General features: G+C 39.8%; 1 protein-coding gene across 9 annotated transcripts in view; it reads right to left on the bottom strand.

The window, feature by feature from the left end:
* Window positions 1-21,271, bottom strand: part of COLEC10 (collectin subfamily member 10) — a 401,773-nt gene that overhangs the window by 255,680 nt on the left and 124,822 nt on the right. For 6 of the 9 annotated variants that reach the window (XM_045508463.2, XM_045508465.2, XM_010972584.3 and 3 more), the window contains exon 4: window positions 16,422-16,560. The exons of the other annotated variants lie outside the window; for them this stretch is intronic. The gene's annotated coding sequence lies outside the window, so the exon portion shown is untranslated. The remainder of the gene's footprint in view (window positions 1-16,421; window positions 16,561-21,271) is intronic. 9 annotated transcript variants of the gene reach the window in all.

The following is a 21,271-nucleotide window of genomic DNA, read 5'->3' as shown; positions in this document are numbered from 1 at the left end:
CGCCTTGGACTTCATAAATGTAATAAGTTATATCTCTACAAATTATTTCCTTACAGGGCATCAGGAATGAGAGTAGCTTTCTGTGCTCAAAGAGAAATACCCAGGAGGCCTAAGGCCTCTAAAAATCTTCATCTTTATTCCATAGGTTCTTAATTCATGAATGGGTTTTAAGAGGTCCTGTATGCAAAATTTCATACAAGTACGCATTTTTCCCACATAATTTATACGAGCTTTCTTAAAATCCTCAAAGGTAACTATAGTTCCTGAATTTAGAAATCATACTCTCCTACCCTAAAGAGCTTGCACTATAATTTTTGCTCCTACTCCATTATCCTGAATTACAGTATAAAGGATTTAACTCCTTAATATAAGCTTAGGATACAGGGTGCATGAGAACAAAAAGCATCCTTGGATCTACAACCCTCTCTAACTACAAGTCCAGAGGTTCTGGGGATCCCATGGTCTTCACAAAGAAACCATCTCTGACTGCAGGAAAATAATTGGTATATTAATAATTAATATTTTAATTTGGATGTCGCAGAGAAAATACCTTTTCCTTCAAAGTGTTTGTGGAATCTTGAGAGAATTCAGTAAAAGCAAAAAATTCAAAACCTCCTGTGTACAGTAGCTACCATGCCTTCTGACGGCTCTTTCCACAAGGAACAGTTACCATCTATCCTTAAAATACTAAGAATCTTAAAATTGTAAGAAACCTTAGAAATCCAATTTCCTTTCCAGAGCAGGAATTTCATCTTACAGTAGCCCTTGCTGAGGGAAAGTCATCCCACCCAGGTCTGGGTCCTTTCAAAGATGAAGTCTTGACTTAGCTTGCAGGGCAGCCTATCCCAGTTTTAGAGATAATCCTAGTGTGCTTCACAGACTTTCTGCTGTCGAGTTAAACTATGAACCCAGGTAACATTCATCCAGTTTCTTTTATTTAACTAAATATTTCTTGAGCAACTACTCTGTGCCGGGTACTACACCAGAACCTGGGGATACAGTGATGACTGTGACACACACTAACCCTCACCTCCTGGGGACTATACATCTTGTTTAGGATTGTTCTTGAAGTGGGCCAGGGTGAGCCAATACCCTCTCTCACAGGACAGCCTCCACATTAGAGATGACGGCCAGGTTCCCTCAAGCCTCTCTTCTAGAGGCTATTTATCTTCATTTGAAGTGTTTTGCAGACCCCTTCACCATCTCAGTCAGGGGTGGTCTTCGTGGAATTCTGTTGCTCGGTGGTCATCGGAACAACATGTTGTTCAATTCAAGCACAATCCTTAAATCTGGTGATTCTGAGACACAGATTGATTTATGGAGCAGAGTCTGGGTTGCATACTCCAAAAAAAAAAAAAAACCTTCCCCCAGATGATATCCATGCTCTAGTTAATTTTTATCAGTGAAGAGAACAGAGAAGTCCATGAAGAATGTCAGTGTGGCTCTCCAAAGATGCGGCCAGCCAAAGCAGAGCCCACCATTCCCATCCACTGATGCTGTTCTTCCCCCATGATGGTGACGAGCCTCCCCTGCTGAGGCCATGCCACCGCTTCTGAGCTAAGCAGGCCTGCCACCTGGAGGCACCCACCTTAGCTCCAGATACTAAACCAATCATATCCTCTGCCCCATCCTAACTTCTTCACTCCCTCTGCATATGGACACTGCGAGCACTGTTCCATAAACTTCCTGAACCAAAAATGTCAGAGTCTGTTTCTTGGGGAATCTAGCCTACAACTGGGGCCCCCAGGTTTAAATAAGTTCAGTCCAATCAAATTCTAGAGCTGAAATGACTCTTCAGAGTTGTCTCATTCCCCACAAGTGGACCACATGGCCTATCACTGCATGGGGGTGCACGTGCCCTGGGACATGACAGCTCTCTTCAGCTGGCACGAAGTCCCAGCAGCTGCGGGGATGGCGCATCTAAGCCCTGTGGGTGGGTGTGGTCCACAGCATCCACTGAGGTCCTGAGTGACTGTGTAGAGTAGAGCCCCATCTACCTGCACAGGACACATGCATACATGACAACAAACCATTTGTGCATGCGGGGGACAGGGAGAAACCCTGAGACTTCATGGTTAATTTGTTACTAACAGCATAGCCTAGGCTACCCTGACTAGTAAACCTATCACACTGAAGGAGATGAATACACGAAAATAAACACGAAACACCTCATGTGATAGGGGCATTTCCACCTCCTTCTTCGTGGTTCTCCAAATGTGTTCCCTAGAACAGCAGCAACAGCATCATCCGGGAACTTGTCAGAAATGCAAATTCTCAGGCTCACCCCAGACCAATTAAATGAGAAAGTCTGGGCACAGGGCCCAGTACTCTGTGTTTCAACAACCCTTCCGGGTGACTGTGATTCATGCTAAATTTGACAAACACTGCTCCAACTCATTTTCTAATCACCTAGACAACACTCCCCCATCCAGGACAAAGCTGTGGGGTCATCTGAGTGTCTCTCTTACTTCTGGTCGCCCATACTACTCTACAGTCCTCTATTCTACCCATCTTTATATTAGATTTTATGATTTTGTCTAGAAGTGTGTCTTTTATCATAGACCAAGCCCTCGTTCAACGTATTAGATAATTGTTATTTTTGCATACTCAATGCTTTGCATGGTTCTAACATAGAGTGAATGCCCAACAAATTCATTCCATTAATAAATATGCAGCACACATGATTTGCCATGGATTTTTCTGGGTATCTCAAAAATCTTCCATGCAAGAAGACAAGACAGATAACATCAAAAATAAATACAATAAAGTGATGCAGATACTATGGCAAAATATTACTAATAATCATATGCTTTGTGTCTAACACTCTCCTAAGCGGTTTGCATGTGTTAATTCACTTAATCTTCACAGTTATCGCATGAGGTATGATTCTAGGAAAGGAACAGAATTCATCCTGACGAAAAACTGCTTTTTTGTGTGGCCATAATTTTTCATGAGACTCTTGGTTATAAAAGGAAGACCATAGCCAAGTCTGGGACTTAGCTACTGACGAAGATAGCTAGAGCGAAGAACAATGTAAAGAAATGGCCTCCTTGGATGTTGATGTTTTGATCACTGATTTTCTTTTTCATTTTCCACTTGAATTTGAGAGAAAAAACTGATTGATGGTAAATGTCTTAAAAATCAATAAAATCTCAGCCCAAAGAGAAACTTTCAAAGGGTGAAATTTTAAACACTGGGGGCAGGGAGGTTGATATTAAGATAAGAGACCTTCAAATCATAGCACCTAAGACAGTTGTCCTGCTCTACTTTTAAACTAATCTTTCCCCTAAACTATAGAAAACATTTTCCCCATATGGTAGTTCAAGCAGAAAATTAAAGAAGATTGTTTTATGATCTGAAAGAGTTATTGAAAAGTAGGAATATTAATACTGTTAATACATACAAGAAATCCTTGAATTCCCTATCTTGAACTTATTTCTCTATAGATTCATGACTAGTGTTTGAATTAATCACCACTATTTACATTCAGCAATTCTCCCCAATGTGATCTGACTACCTCTGAAAGGCTATATTATCAGGCAAGGAAAAATCCATAATATTGGGCAACTGAAATGATTTTGTAATTAGCATGACATGGTTTTCTATAGCATCACATTAACTAGGAGCATAAAAAAGGCTGGGACTAACTCGAGCTCAGTGTTGAGTGTATTCCCTTTCAGCATTTGTGAAAGAAACCATGCATCATGCATCACATTACATAGATCAGAACACAATATATCAGCAATCTGAGGCTAGGAATCTCTGAATTTCAGAAATTTCAGGAAAACAAGACAAGCAGTGTGGCAGATGGTAAAACTGGAGCAACAGTCGCGGTCCTTCACCCCTTCCTCCATCCACACCCATTACTGTGTGATTGTGTAGTTCTTCCCATAAATGAAGCAGAATAAATCTCCCTGCCCTCTGACTTTGTGTTTGGCCCTGTGGCTTGCTTTGGTCAACAGAACAAAGCATTAGTGACAATAGTGTTCAGCCTTGATGCTAGGCAAGAGAAACTTTGTAGGGTTCTGCTTGCTCTCTTGTCCTCTGCCATCTCCAAGAGAAGAGCATGCCCAGCCTGCCAGTCCCAGGAGGAAGATGAGAGACCCGTGGATCAGAGCCAGGCAGCCACCCTAACCAAGTTCCTTCTAGATGAGCCAAGCCTCCATCTCTGCAGACATGATGTGAGAAATAAATACTTATTGTTAAATGCCATGAATGTTTTGTGCTATCACGCTGCATTCCTGTGGCCACAGCTGACTGATAGAGGTGGGTATCTGTTTTCTATTCCAAGATGACTTTAAATGCAAAGTTAACAAAGTGAACACATGATGACTAGTTTTCATCTTGAAATGCACCACAATTGGAAAACTAGGAACAAGGCAACCAGGAAAAAAAAATGAATAAAAAAATAATAATAAATGGCTCCTTGAATTGGCTTTCATTTCAAAGATAACAGAGAAGAAATCCAGTTCTCTCAGTGAAACTCAGGGACTACGGCTTGACACTTATAATTAAAAAGACATTAAAAAATTAACACAGAACTCTTCTCACTTTGCTCCAGGGCAGCTCATGAAAGATTGCTGTTGCGCTATCAGAATGCATAATATCTACGCCCAGGCCCATCTGCTTCCCCTTCTACAGGAAAGACTGAATGTCGGCGCCTCCAGTGAGAAACTGTCCCGGCGAGGCTTAATTTCCTCAGCACTGATAACATAAAAGCAATCTACTAGAATAAATTAGTGGATGATTCTAAAGCGTACATTTTTTATCTTCTGTCATATTCCTGACAGAAATCAAAACAGTCCAAATATTTTTCACTACCAAGGATGGAAAGAGGTTTATTTGAAAATGCACAATCTTGTTTCATCCTCTTAAGAAACACCTTACTTGATGCTTGTGGGTGGGGCATTGCTTCTAAAACAGGAATCTACATGCAAGTCCTTGGGAGATGATGTTAAAAGTAGGCTCTGATGTAGTAGGGAGGGAGTGGGTTCCAAGATTCTGAATTTCTAAAAAGCTCCCGTGTGGACTGTTGCTGCTGCTCCAGAACCCTCTAGGGGATTTTCTTTACCCAGAAGCAATTTCCATACAATGAAGTTATCCTGTACTTCAGGACTGAGTTCCAGTACTAGGAGAGAGCACAGTGCAGCAGAAGGAATGAAGTCGAGTCAATCTAGTTGGTTAAGTAGAAGGATTTAAATCTTGCCCATCCACTCCACTTGCGGTGTTTTAAGTCACTCTGTGACATATCAGCCTCCATTTCTTTGCCAATAAAATGGGAATAACCATCATGGGAAAGGAATTAACCTATAGAAAATCTTGCTAAATGGTCATCAGTCAATAACGAGAGTTTCCATTTTTTAATACAGTAAATGCCAAATAATCATAATCTCACTTTCTTTAACTAACTGGCCAATGTTGTATGTTTGGAGAGGAGTTTATTCATGTTCTGTTTCATGTTTGTTCATGTATTTATTTTGTGATAAAATGCTTTAATCATAAAGAGACATGGAAACAAGACTTTCTGAGATGTCTGAGATGTTTCGGTCCTGTTCATCCAATGAAATTTCATCGGAGGGCACAGTCTTTGCTAAAACTGTGATGAGTGCTTTGAGGCGCTCATATACAGAGACAAGAATTCACACCCTGAGAAAAGCTCAATTCTAGAAAGGTTGCATTTTGTCTGGATGATGTTATCTCCTCTCGAATCTGCTGAACTGGGATTGAATATACATCTTTCATCAGCATTGTCCTTGTGCTTTTAAGAGGAATTGGGTTTCACAAAATCAAAAAAAAATTTTTTTTTTTCATAGAAAGGGATTTTAGATGCTATCTTGACCAGCCACCCTGTTGTATAGAAAATGTTAAGAAATCTTCATGCCTTTAAAACTGGATTCTTCCATGTTTAAGCATTTCTAAATACGTCTCTGGAAAAAGTCTTTTGAAACAAAAGGGACAAAATAAAGGCAAATGATATCACTGAACAATTCTTAGTGCATATTTTTGGATGGAAGGAAATTGCTGAACTGATGGATTCTTGGAAGTAACTTAGTTCCTGAAGCACCTTGGGCAGATCATTTAATCACTGAACCTCACAACTCTTATTTGTAAAATGGAAATTTAAAATATCTACTTTACATAATTAGGAGGAACATAATAAGTGCTCAACAAATGATGGCAGTCACTTGTTATTCTTTGATCATTTGCTCTTACCATTTTCATGTAAGACACCAGGTGTCTCAAGTCAGTAAAAGTTAGAAAATTGGTTCAAAGGGCTTTACCTTGTAGCTTCTCATGAAAACACAAAGATGAATGTGGAGCTTTCCTGTACAGGGAAGGTTTTTTTATTAAATTCAGTCATTACTCTTCAGCCTGTGAGCACACTCTCTTTGTAAACTCCTACTTACTTCCTCACAGAGATATTATAGCCCAGATAAGATACACAGCTACTTTGATGTTACAAAGAATCTTCTCCCCTGGAATCGGAAAGCCCCCACCTACACAGTGAACCCACCTCTCACCATGTACAGTCACCTGTGCCAGCAGCTGCCAGAACTGATGATAAGCCCAACAGGATCCTTAACTAATAACAACAAAGCCTAAAGCTATGGGAAATCACATAGCTGGAAGGCCTCTCAGGAAATGAACTGCAGAGATACGAAATCTAGACTGAGGGGTGGGATTTTTTTTTCAGCTATGAAGGCCAACCCTAGGCTTCTCTAAGTTTGTAATTCAATTATAAACACTCCTATTACATATTTATGGAATTTTAACTGGATTAAACAAAGGATAACCAACCCATGCACTACCTTCTAATACTGGTGTGAAAAGGTCAATGGGAATGTGGGAATTTGAGAATTTTTATGTTTTTTGCAAGTTGCTTTCCTTAGTAAACATGCTTGAGATTCCCAGTCTAACCAACTGCCTCCATTTATTGAGCACTTACTGTATTCTAAATACATACTTATCTTACTTAATTACAATAACTTTATGAAGTATCTATAGTTTTATCATCCCAATCTATAGATGAGGAGACTAGACTCAGAGTGGTTGAGTATAATTTTGCCAGAGAACTATGAAGTGGTGGAGTTGAGATTTATACAGCCTCTCTGACTGCTGGGCCAGTACCAGCTCCAACATACAAAATTGTTTTCATAACATCACAACAATATATTAAGAAAGGGTCCCCTTTTACTCTGGAAAGTGAACTTCGCTTTAGAATTGATGAAATAGAAAAAATCAAATAAAAGACTGCCCACAGGCCACCTCCAGCTTTTCCCTCTAAATTTTTTATGAAAGTTGCACATGAACTATGCGGCTGACTTGGGTTTACCATACTATCCATACACCAAGGTTTAGGGAAATCCTGAGCTAATGAGCAACAGAACATCAAGATGGTTGAGATCAAGGCAGAGGGCTAGGGAATGGAAATCTCAAGAGAAGCCTCAGAAAGCAGGGGACAAATGAGGAAAGGAAGGCTCAAGTGGGTCTAGAAATTCATAAAAGAAATTCCTACATGAAGAAAAGTTTGTTTTATTAGCAATAAAACAAAACATCCAAAACAAGGAACCTCTCTCTCTCTTAAAGAGATCAACTTTGCTCGGGAAATAGTTCTTTGAGATCTCTTCAGGGCAGGATTGGGAAGGGAGTGTGTGGAGGTGGTTTCTGGAGGAGAAGGAAGAGATGCCATGCAAGAGATAAGGAGGAAGAATGTGGCAGAGACAGGAAAAGAACCCAGGGCAGGGGATGCAAGAGAGGAAAACTGTTGGATGGGGACGTACAGGGTGAAATACAGTAGGCTTTCTGAGGCGACTGCCACCCAGGATTGCAAGGATCTTCAATAGAGACCGCTAGAAGTACTGAAACTAATGAAGGGCTGGAATCCTTGTCACGGCCGATGACGCTGGACAAGAGAATGTCTGACTTAGGGTCACATCTAGAATACGTTAGCCATCCTTCAGCACCACCAGAGAAAAGGACTCAGACTGCACCAAGGAGAGGGGGCATTAGGTCTTTGACTGCTCTGGAATTGCCAGCATTTAAACCTCTCACATGGCCCATGCCTTATTTTGTCTTGATAGCATGGCCCTGACCTCATTCTATAGCTCCTGTTAGAGGATAAAAATAAATACACTGTGGCAAGTTTCACTTTAGAATTATCTTTGTATGCCCTTTGATGTCTAGTAAATAAGCTGCTTTATACATTTTTATAGTAAGGAATAATTAATAAATGAATGGTCAAGCATATTTGGAATCTAAATTGTACTTCACACCGATGTGTCCTTGGACAATCTATGTAACTTCTGAGTCTTAGTTTCTCCAAGTGTGAAATTGAGGTAATAATACACACCTCACAGGGTTCATGTAAAGAGAAAAAGGACTAATCTTTGCATGCATGTATGTATTAAATATGAAATGCACATAAAGCATTTAGCAGAAGACCTAGAATGTGGAAAGTGCACAAACCCTATGTGTTAACTAGTGTGTTTAAATTATAAATGCTTTTTGAAGATCTGTTGACTTCGATCTGAAGCCTCATTCCATAGACTAGAAATCTAGAGCTCTCATAATATTCCTGCCAGTCCTCAAGTCTGGTTTTCTCTTATCTTCTTTCGCTTCCTTCCTATACCCAAGCTTGACATTATTCAGAATTAATGTGAGTGAAAAATATAGCACCTTCACAACTTCTCCCTCCAACTACCTCTTCCCATCTGCATACACATATACCAGCATTTATGCACTTTGGAGAAAATTCAGTATTTGAGGGTTTGGAAACAGTGCTACCTTGTAAATCACATAGGACTCCTATCATCATACTAGCCCCATTCTCCTCTTCCCTTTTCCTATACCCGCCTCTCTGAGGAGTGGTAAGAAAATCCATTCCTAGAAGTACTACAGCGGAGGAAAGCTCATATTTATTCCTATTGGGTCCAGCCTTCCATCCTAAGTGCTTTTCCCAACAAATACAGTTATTTCTCCTTATGGAATTCTGGTGAATAAAACATTCTACGTTCTGATATGTTATTACTAATATAATAAGAATTCCCTGATGGTAAGTTTCACTAAGCCTGTAATAAGTTGACCAGGGCAGCTCCTGAGTCTTCCTTCTCTAGGGTCCTTCACAAGGAGATACAGATTAATGTCTATGCGCAGAAGGGAGATTGAGACACTCTGTTTTTCAACCGGTCTAATAATATAAGATCTTCCACGTACAACAGTGGTTTTACATAAGTGATCTCAGGTAGAAGGATGGAGTCACCAAAGCTTGGAAAGCTTCAGATATCTAATTAGTGGCAGAAAAAAGAATAAATTGGGTCTCTTGAACCCTAGTCCTGTGCCCTTCCCACTACATACTACATTACACCCAATGCCCTAGCTCAACCGAGTAAACCTCTGCAGACTTCTGATTAGAGACCAGGAAGTACTCTCCTTCCTGATCAAGGCTGACCTCAAAGTTCTAACTCATTTATTTCTATTTTAGTTCTTCCAAAAAAAAAAAAAAAAGAAATAGAGAGAAAGAGACATGCTTTTCCTTTTAAATGATGGAGTGTTTGAAAACATCTCCAGGAAGGTTCTTTCCTTTTTTAAAAAATAAATCTCAGGGTTTGGTTTTGTTTGTTTGTTTGCTTGTTTTTGGTGAGGTTGTTCTTCAAAAGGACCCGATGCACTTGGGTTGTCCAACCATCTGCCACTACATGCTCAAGTATTGTGGTTAAAAAAAATCTGGTCACCCTGCCTTTGATACAGAAGAACCACATAGGGTTGAGTCATATGCTGTGGAGAGAACACAGCTAATTATGGGATATGCTGGGCCCAGAGAAGATGTTAACTGCTACATAATTACAACTGCAATCCAAGGGGACAGAGTCATGGAAATTCAGTTAATATAAAGAAGTCAACATAAAAATACTAAATTCTAAACCACAAACTACTAAAATATAATCCCATTCTTGAACGTTTACTCCCAGCATCTTCCAAACTTAAGATCTGGTTTGTCACCAGGGATGGCCATAAGCCCGCAGCACTTTTTTGCCATTAAATAAAATATTGATGATTGGAATGAAGATGAAAGGATGGCACTAGTTCTGGAGACACAAGACCTTGGTTCTGGCTTCAACTTTCCAATTAACAAGGCAAGAAACCCTGCACAAGTCACTTAATTTGGGGAGATGGAGGAGGATGGAGGGAGGTTAGTTAAGAGAGTGTCGGAAGTTTCCCCTTATGACAAACAGAAATCGTCCATTTCAAAAGAGTTACTGATCATCAAGCTCATGTCAGGCAGTATTTGGAATTCAGTGATGAATAAAATGTAGTCTAATAGTCAATCTCACAAGGTTATTGCACTTTCTCTGAATGCCCCATAATTTACAGAGCTCCTGACAGTAATAAAACCTTACCCTTTGGGCATTGTCTGCATATATATATTTTTAATTTCAGGGCAAATTCTGATGAAGCAAAGTACCTTCTCATGATCAGTGGATCAAGAAGCTGAATGGTGGGAAAGTAGAAATAAAGCTTTGATGGGCCACATTCGATGATGCCTAGACCATGTTCTATAATATTCTATTTGAAGGACATGAGGCTACAAGTTGAACAGATAAGAAAGCAAAGGAATTTAAAAGAACCCTGACATAGCAGTTTGTGTGTTATACTGGCATATGTGTGTGCATATCTGTGTACATGTATGTAGCCCCATCCCTCATGGCTAGCGTGGTGTGACATGTGGTGGTTCTTAACCTGGGATTTGAATCAGAATCATATAAGGAATCCGTGTCATACTATAAAGTTCCCATTCAGTGGTTCTGTTGATACTCTTGACTTTGTTTTTCAAATAACAACTTAACTGTGAATATATATATATATATATATATATATGTATATATATGTATATATAAAAAATATTATATAAGTATATATAATATATATAAAACATATATAATATAGCATATTATATTATGTTGCCTTTATGTTTCCTTCATCTTTCTACCTACAACTCAGATGAGGTAGAGCAGCCATCTCACAACCGTGAGAATGACAGCGCCACAGTTTGAGACAAAACAAAACAAAACAAAACTGTAGCTCCTCCAAAAGTTCTGTCCAGTAGATTCTGCTTACACTTTATTAGCCAAAACTGGGTCATATGGCCAGGAAAGGCTTGGCTCCAAGGAATTCTATGGAGGAAAACAGAGAGTGTTGCTTCTGTAATAAAAACCAGGTTGTATTAGTTGGAAGCAGTAAGAAAGAAACATGCAGGAAACTAGCAGTGTCTGCCACCATGGACTTTTTTTTTAACATCCCCAGAGCTACATCTGAGAACAAAACCTGATCCCAATCTCATGGGGGTTTGGTTTAGGCACAAGAAATTACTGACTAGTGCTAATTCTAACTCAAAGCTTCTAGTTCTTTTCTATGTTACTCTAGGAGGTTGCAACACAGGAAAAAAAAAAAAATATATATATATATAAATATATACATATGTTTGACATTGTAAGTTTTTAAGATGAGGCTCCTGCCTTAGAAATAAGTATATTTACTTATTATGTAAGTACAACACTTTGCATACAGAGGTCTCCGTTTCTTCTAAAGTATGAATGGGATGGTTCTGAAAAATGAAGTTATTTTCACCTCCACAGCCTGGCAAACTAATCTAAAACGGACAGCACTTCTCAAGCAATCATGTAAAGCCAGCATCAGGTTGCCTAAGAGAAGACTGCCATCTGAACAAGAAGCTCAAATCAAGTCTTCTCCAAAGTGTCTAAACAGCGAAGAACAGAGAAGAACACTGAAGGACTCTGGCACAGAACTGTGGTGCTGTCATCCACAGTCGGATGTAGAGGGACTTCTGAAGACAGTCCTGCAGCATGTTCCTCGGCCCCGGGGAGAAGGAAGTTACTCTCTGCCATAGGCTTAATTGTGTCCCCTGAAATATGTATGTTGAAGTCCTAATCCCCATATTTCAGAATGTGACATTACTTGGAAATCGTGTCATTGCAGATGTAATTAGTTAAGGTGAGGCCATGCTGGGGTAGGGTGGGGCCCTAAAGCAATGTAGCTGGTCTCCTTATAAAAAGAGGAGATCGGGACACAGACAGGCACACAGGGAGTGAGGCAAGTGAAGATGAGGGCTGAGATAGGGGTATTGCTTATACAAGCCAAGGAATCCCAAAGAATGTCAGCAAACCACCAAAAGCTAGGAGAGAGGCATGAAGCTGAATGTCCGTCACCATTATCAGAAGGAAGCAACCCTGCTGAGACCTTCATCTTGGACTTCTTGCCTCCAGAACGTGAGACAAATCCTACATTTCTACTATTTAAGGTGCCCAGTTTGTGGTACTTTGTGACTATGGTCCTAGCCAACTAACACACTCCCTGAAGAAAGATGACGATGCGTGGCTTTAGCTTTTTTCACCAAGAAGACAGACCTGAAGGCTACAGACCTAAGAAAACAGTGGTTTTCCATGGTGTCAACTAAGCATCTTATCCATTCTGATGGTTTGGCAGCCCTAGTAAATTAATCTACAAAAGAAATATGAGAATATTGTGGCCCTGAATTCTGAAAAGTCTCTCTAGTTCATGTTTACTAATTTCCATGTGGAAATTGTTTTGTAGAACATTGGGAGAAGGCATAATTAGAATCAGAAAGTAAAGGTTGATTCCCTACTATGCTAATTAATTAGCTAAAAGACTTTAGCAAGTGACTTAAACTCTCTAAAAATCAGTTTTGATTATGTGTAAAATTGGGATAATACCTGGCCCAGAAGAATGTTCTGTTGAGGATGAAATGAAGCAATGCTCCACATCCAGTTCTGTAGCTGCCACTTACAACCTTTCACAAAATTATAACAATGCTAATACTCTTGAACACTACAGATAGTGTTGTAATAGAAGAAAGCATAATTTCTGGGGCATAGTCAACTCTCAACAACCTATGATTATGAGAAAAGATTACTGTAGGAAGTAGGACCATTCATAAATAATCTAAAAATTGCATTTCTCCAAATTAAAGTTTTTATTGTTTTTCATTATAGAACTTAGATATGCTCATTGTAAAATTTTAAAAGGATATAAATATGTATAAGGTAGAATTATAATTTTATACTTCCCAACTCCAAGATTCAGTGCTTATTTTTCATATTTCTTTAGGTATATCTGTGTGCATTTCATAAGCAAATTATTTTAAATAAAAATGGATCATATTATATATGCTGTTCTATACATTGACTCAGTTCTGTTCAATAACATATCTTCAACCTTTCATGCCATTATATATTACAAACAAACTCTCATTGTTTCAAAACGCTGTATGATAACATTACTATATGGACATACAAAAATGTAGTTACCAAGCTGTTTGAACATTCAGATTCGCTTGTAATTTGTAAAATTCACAATGCTACAATAAAGAAAAACTACACTTTGGAGAATGGATCTATTTTCTCCAATCTTCCAGAAATAAAATGAAGCCTTGTTGGCCAGAAGGAAAGAAAGAAAAGTAAAAGTTAAAAGCTTATTAATTTATCTAGTAATTTGGTATATATGATGTCAAATAACGTATTTGTAAGCTGCTCTGTTGAATTTTACTGATAATCTTCCTGGGTGAGAATTAACTGAATTGGGTGGCAGTCTCAGAACCACGTGGGCACAGCCTTAGATAAAAGCTACACAACCCAATAAAATTGGTCTTCATTGAAAATGTGATGAATCTAATCAAAATGACCCAGCCCCGGGTCTCCATAATTTTTCCCACACTTTGACATGGCATAGGTATCCCACTGTGAATCACCTCTAAAGCCAGATGGCAAAGCTTCCCAAACGATATGCCCAGAACCCACCCAGGCAGGCATCCTAGGATCTTAGTTTCATTTTGCAGATGAAATGAGGCAGGGTTTCTACTTAACATGCATTAAGGGAGAGAAGAGAAACATTTGTCTTCAGTGTTAAAACTTTCGGAGTGTGTTGAGGAGCTTAAACATTTTAGAGGCACTAGTCTGCGATAATGTGCTGGCAGGCATCCTGTGCAAGGAGACTCCCTTGCTTGGAAAGATGACCCTTTTTTCTCCAGTGGGACTACATGTACTCTGTGGTTTCAATCAAACCTCCGCTGAGATTTTTCAAAAGGGTATTTACTAGCTGTTTCTACAGTTCACAAAAAGAGTACCTTCCAAGAATTGCCAAAAAAATTCTACATCAAAAAAAACAAAGCTCAATGCACCGAATCAAAATATAAAGTTACAGTAATTAAAATCTTGTGGCAACTGTCAGGAATAGACAAGAAAATTAGAACAGAATATAAAAGCCTGGAAATGAACATAGATAAGAATTTATTTTCTATGTCTGTGAGTCTGTATCAAATAACAAATTTATATTGCATAGCACAGGGAATTATATTCAATATCTTGTAGTGACCTATAATGAAAAAGAATATGAAAAGGAATTTATGTATGTATATGTATGAGTGACACATTATGCTGTACGCCAGAAATTGACACAACATTATAAAATGACTGTACTTCAATTGAAAAAAAAAAGAATTTATTATGTGATAAAGGTAACACTTCAAATTAGAGGTAAAATTATGTGCTACTTAAAATACAGTTGGAAAAATTAGATATCTATTTGGAAAAAAATGAGCTATATATTTCATTATATACACAAATGAAAGACTTAAATGCATAAAAGAAGCTTCAAAAAGTATTAGAAGGAAACAAATGCTAATAAGACTATTAATAAATTATGGCTTGAGTTATGAGCATAAAGCACTAGAAAAATATATATGAAAGTCCTTTTAAGTAACACACAAAACTCAAAGGCCATATATACAAACATTAGTAGATTTTTCTAAATCTTTCAACTTAGATACTTTGAAAGACATCATAAAGATCTTCAAAAAATAAGGAGCAGTGGGGGAAAATATTCACCAAAAAATCAATACTCCTAATATTAATAACTCTGACAAGTCTAGGAATAACACATTGAAACCATGAGGAAAATGCACAAAGGACTTGAACAGATAGCTCAAAAAAAGAAGAAAGCAAATTACCAATAAATATTAAAAGATATTCAATCTTGTGGTTACTGAGGAACTGGAAATAATTAAAACAACACCAAGACGACATTTTTTCACTCATCAGAGGTATGAAAATTAAAAAATAGTATCTGATGATGGCAAAAGTGCAGGAAAATGGACACTCTCACGCACTCCATGTAAGACAGCGAACAGACAGAGCCTTTCTGTAGTGTAATTCCGTGGCTCATCACATTCTAAGGCACTTAGCCTCTGGTAGGCCTACTCACTAGTGCTTAAAGATATTTGTACAAGGGTGTTATCGCATCATTGTTACCTGTGAAGCACATGCCACCTACATAAAACCCACTGAAACACACAAAATGATTGACAGGGTGACTAGAGGGCTCAATAGGGCAAAAATACCCAGGAGAAACCCAGCTACAGCGAACACTCTACAGCTCAGCTCACTGCCACAGCTGGAGGAGATGCAACGTGGAAAGGGAGGACATTTTTTCAAACTTCCCCTCAGTTCAATGAAAGACCCAGACCTTGTGTACAAAACACTAGAGCCTGGCTTCTGTTTTGTACCCTAACTTGTGCCTCCTTTCCATCTGAAATCAAGGCACTACTTAAGAAAACTTAAATAAGTGAGCAGTTCTGCATCAGTGCCTTCTAGTGCTGATGTCAAAAGTTACAATGAATAATGATGCGCTTCCACTAAAAATGCACTCTTTTAGGGAAGTACACAAAGTCACATGTTTACTAAAGCTAGAGGGAAAGCCATCATCAAGGAAACACTGTTCCCTTTGCCATGGTCAGAATTATGCCCTCACTAATAGATAACGAGAATATCCTTTTTCTCTGCTTCTTGTTACAGGTTCCTGCAGTTCTAACTTCTACAGCCTTGTTTATCTACCTAATTATATAGCACAGCCTGCATTTGGAAGGCCAGTTCCGTTTCCTTATAGTTTCCCACAGAAACAAAACAAAAATATTTGTTTAAACTCTTCCATTGAGCAAAAAATGACTGCTGTTTTCCTATTCAATTGATACCAATATTGCAGTTGAAGACTAAAATGATGAACGACACTGGTGCGGCTGAGCAGAGAGCAAGAAATTTTAGGCTCAGGGAACATCACCACACCCTTTCTTCAAAACGGGTTCATCAGGAGGATGAGAAACTCAGGTTCTGAATCACTGGGAAGACACCATTTCCAGTCCTTCTAACCACACACCTGATCCCAACCACTACTTAGGCTGAGGTCTGTCTCATTTTGTTTCCCCTCCAAACCAAAGGACCACGTCTATCCCAGGATGGTACACACTTCACTTTCAAACAGCACTCCCACTGATCTTTCCAGATCCCTGGCATGGTATGCTCTTAGAACTAGTTGCCAATGGGGAGTCCACTTACCTCTGTTATGAAGTACAGGAACATCATGATTAAGGCTTCGGACTAAAAGCCGGACTGCGGAAGGGAACCCCAGCTACGCCACGTAACTTCTAAGTCCTTGAGCTTATTATTTAACCTCCCGCAGCACCAGTTTCTTTATCTGTAAAATGGGAATAATAAAAGCACTTACAGGGTTGCTAAGATCTTTAAAGAGATTAGTATGGTGTCTGGCACATAAAGGGTATTTAAAAAGTTAGCTCTAATTGCTAGATTCTCATTATCTACTGCACACTTCTGCCTTGGCCAGATTTAGCCAGCAAAGCAGGTCACACGAATTCCTACATGGCCAAGGGACTGTCTGCAGGTTTCCCCAGGCTGTAGGCAAGACCGCAGTACTGAAGGCAATTCCGCCAACCGAGAGATGAACTGGAAAAGTTCCACCCAGAGTCCCAAGCATGCCTGCGTCTCCATTTTCTATCTCACTTTATGGAGATGCAGATAAAAAGGACATCAGCCCCAGGGCTCTTTGCCACTGTGTGTACACTGACTTTCTAAAACCAGACCTTCTGCAGTCCTAGCTGTGCACACACGTGTCCATTGCTAGGTTGTAAACTTGATGGAGGAACCAAGTTCCCTCCCTCTTTGTGTTTCCTTTGCCGGTTGCCTTGTCCTGCGTGTGGAGGAGGGTTGAGGCTAAAGGAAGAATGAATGAATGGTAGTCATATTTGTAAACAAGACAACTGAACCAGCCCAAGACAAAAGGGAATTTGCCTCATTATTTCCCAACTCCCTTTTTTTTCCCAACTGTAAAGATACTTCTCCCTTGGTTGTCAACGCCTCCCTGCATGTCTTTGCTTGTCTCCATCCAGGCTTTGGCCTTCTTCCCTTCAACTCTCTGTATTAGAACTAACTCCTCTCTCCCTCTGTCTGCCCAGGTGGCAATCATGTGTGAATGCACTCATTAATCAGGTAAGCATCCCCTAAGATTAGGTACAAACAAATCAATGTCATAGAAAATCAAAAACCTTAATTCAAGGAAAACTCATCTACAAAGAACTTAACGTGGGTCACTATGATGGGGGCAATGTCAGGTTCTGTCTCAGACAGGTGAGAGAAAGACAGCTCTATTTGATCATCCTTGCTCCTTGGAACCCTAACGGTTTCTTTATGTGGCTCTGGGAAATGCTGCTGTACACGTAGGATCTGAGTAAGCCTGGCCAGACTGCTGCTGCCGTACTAATTCTATCTTCTCTCTTTGGTTTTTCCCAAGCTACACTTGAAAGAATCAAAGTTCGTGCACAAAGTATTGTGGGACTAGCTGCTGCACTGTTTACAGAATGTTTCAGAGGAACCAGAGATAGCAGAAGGGGCCTCTGGTTTAAAGGTCAGTTAGCAGCACTGTTCTGAATACAATCAAATGTTTGATTTCTTTGAATGACCACATGTAACTCCTATTCACAGCCAATGGGTAAACATGACCAAAGGCTGGTACTTTCCCTCACAGTTGAAACCTCCAGCTAAATGAATCATAGTAGTTCTATGAGAAAGTGAGGGAAAAACCCACCAAGAAAACTTTCAAGTCTAAGTGAGGAAGTAACTGGGGAAAAAAGGCGTGCCTAGCAAACCCGTTGCTTTTCCGACCTCATCCCTTATGTGCTCCAAATCACCTAAGAGTTTCATGGATTGGAGAATGTATTCCACTGCATTGACGGGCTTTATTCGATTAGGGTGGAAGCTGCCTGAGGACAAAATCTCACATGGCACAGTAGGAACAGTGGATTTGGTGAGTCAGGGTGTCGGGGTTTGAGTACAATGCCTGCCACACGTACCTCTATAAATGCAGACTAGTTATTCCATCTTTTTGGGCTCCATTTTTATTATTGTTAAGACAGTATTATTGTCTGCCTCATAAAATTATTGTCGGTCCTGCTTCCATTAACTCATCCATCTAAAACCTAAAGCCCAGGCCCAGGCATAATTACTGATGATCAATAATTATCCATTGCTACTGCTGAACACTGCGGTCTACCAAGTACAGAGCCCAATGCACAGAAAATTCTCGAGACAGACACGATTTAATAAATAAATCCCAAGTGTTGTTCCATAGAGCTGCTGCTTTGGTGAACAAATTAAATAGTCTAGAACAACTATATCATCATATCATCACACCTCTGCTTCCTTTATCAAACAATTCTATTCTTTATTAATTTAGCAGGATTAAATGAAATGTTGTAGCAGCTCTACGGGGATAACAGGAACTTAAATATGTCAAAGGAGCTCTTTCTTTATTCAACAAACGCCTTGGAAACAGACAGTTTTCCAGACACTGAGAACACTAAAAAGGTGACAAAAAGATGAAGTTCTTCTATTATTTTTATTGATAATAACAGCTTACATTTCTTACCCACCACACAGTCAGCACGGTGTTAGGCTCTTTACTTATATTAGCTCATTTTATGCTCACAAAAACAGCAAGGTGATTATCGTGTTCATTTTAGAGAGAAGAAAAGTAAGAGTCAAACAGACTCAAACACTTACCTGACATTTTTCAACTGGAGTTTTCCAGAGCTGAAACCACCTCTGCATTTCCAAAAGCCTATTCTTTTTTGACTCTCTGACTATCCCTCTTTTAACATCTTAGGACAATGTCAGGCAGAATGAGGTAAGTACCCTGCTGGAGGTATGGGTAAGCTATGTGGAACTGCTGAACTCTGGGACTCTGGGAAGGGAAACAGTGCATTCAGGTGGTGGAGAATGTGGGCTGACTTCACTCAGGGTATTTAAAATGAACCATCTAAGATCAGGAGGGGCAAGAGGAGGAAGAGGAAGGGGACTCCAGGAGGTGAGAACACATCAGCAAAGCCCCAGCAGTGTCACCTCGCAGGAGAGAGTAGCTGTGTGCCCGGACTTAGAAAACAGGTCACAAGCAGGCACAAATTATGTCTAGGTAGGGGCAGAACTGTGTTGGAAAAGACTGTTCTTCAAAGCATGGACACAATCTCGCTGCGCGCTCAAGAACTTGTTGGATACCAGAAGCAAGGACGAACCTGAACCCTACCTTAGTTGTGGAGAATCATCACAATTCCTATCTGAAGCAGGTCTGACTTAATGATGTTTGTACATCTCACACACACACACACACACACACACACACAACTATGAGTGGCCCATATCTAAACAACCATACCTTGGGCATTCACTCTCTCTACTCATTTTCTGCCAAAAGGCAAATTACCCAGAGATAATTTTCAATGCTACAAATAATTGGTGAGCAAATATATAAGGTGAAATCAATCTGTTGCAAGACCTAAGTGAGAGAGAGAGCGCACTTGCTTTATCGGTGGCCCCAAAGCAGGTGTTTTAAGAGGAATACAGGGTTTAGAAAATGACAGGCTTGGGCATCAATAAACGGCATACAGAGGAGGAAGTTCAGAGAACTGCGAACCCTCCAGATGGTCTGCTTCTCCCAGTTTTACAGACGGAAGGTTTCGGAAGTCCTGGGCCTGCACTGGAACCCAGCCCCTCTGCTGCCCTGGACTGTCCTACCCCATCATCCTTTAGTTGTTCTGAAGGCAGCGTCTGCCGCCTCTAGGAGACACCTCGTTTGCCTCTAAAAGGAAGGCTTTTTTTGGCTACAGCAAAAGGAAAGTGGGAAGATAAAACAAACTTTAATTCATCTGTTCTTACTCATAGGCTTCCCATCAAGGATGGGTTTTATCCTTATTTAGAATCAATACTAAGTAAAGAAAGTATAAATATACCAATTGAAAAACTCTCTCTGTGGATGCCTTGGCAGCCACAGTTAAATTGCTTGAGGTTTACAGACACCGTGCATTTTCCCCAGCGCTTATTCAGAAACCCTCATGTGTTAAACTCAATCATTTCCTGGGACCTTTGATATGATAGAATCTAAGATCTGTTAACAGGTTTTAGGGTTTTTGTTTGGGAGGGGAGTTTGTAGTTCTGGGACAGTTAGGTAAATTCCTAAGAGACCGATGGAGTTCTCGAACCCTAATTGCTTGTACTGAATAATTTTTTCCCCAAGAGATAAGAGCAACTACATTTAAGTCAAGTATTATCAGGTCTGAGAAGAGTCAGAGCTGAGGATTTTGAGAAAGGAGAAGAAAAATGCATGCTGGGGATGCACCTAAAGGGTTTACAGCTGGATTTGTTCCCAAGTTTAGGAAACCTGAAATCCTTTGGCTGGGGCAGTCTCTGGGTCAATGAGCCTCCAGTAGGCTCACTTTTTTGAGGACAGTTGGGGTGGATTCATCTTCCCAGTAGGTGAAACCAAAACAGCCTTGAGTGATGAGCCCAGATCTCGGGCTGCTCTCTGCTCACTTTTCCACCACATTATGCTGCCAAGATTTTCTTCTTCAAACTTAAAAGAAAGAAGAACATGCAATGACAGGCAGATGACTTGGAAAACATTGTCTCCAAACTTTCTAAAAACTAGTTCCAGAAGATATCGCTTATGAAAATGTTTTCAAGGTGCAAAACATGTGGGAAACCAGAAACTTCATCTGTCTCGGAGCTTTGAAATTATAATTTTACAAAAAGCTCAGAAAGATCCTACTGTAGAGAAATATGTACACATTTTCTTAAAGTAGCATGTCCTAACTTATTTGGCCAATGCACAAAACATCAGTTATCCCTGCATCAGATTTGTAGAGATATAGAAGTGATCACTCACACAGACCTTGGAAAGATCATCTTACCTACACGGTGAAGTGACCATGTCTCCCATTTCAGCATGTGTCCATCAGTAGCCCCTTTTCCTGATTACCTTCATTCAGCTCGGTTTGTTTTTCAGTGTATTTTTTGACAGCCTGATCTCAGCTGTTTCCTCATTCCAGCCTTTGATATCACAC

This window comes from Camelus bactrianus, chromosome 25 (assembly GCF_048773025.1).
Source record: "Camelus bactrianus isolate YW-2024 breed Bactrian camel chromosome 25, ASM4877302v1, whole genome shotgun sequence".
Taxonomy (NCBI): domain Eukaryota; kingdom Metazoa; phylum Chordata; class Mammalia; order Artiodactyla; family Camelidae; genus Camelus; species Camelus bactrianus.
The sequence above is the reverse complement of the archived record's forward strand: the minus strand, read 5'-3'. Positions and strand labels throughout refer to the sequence as shown.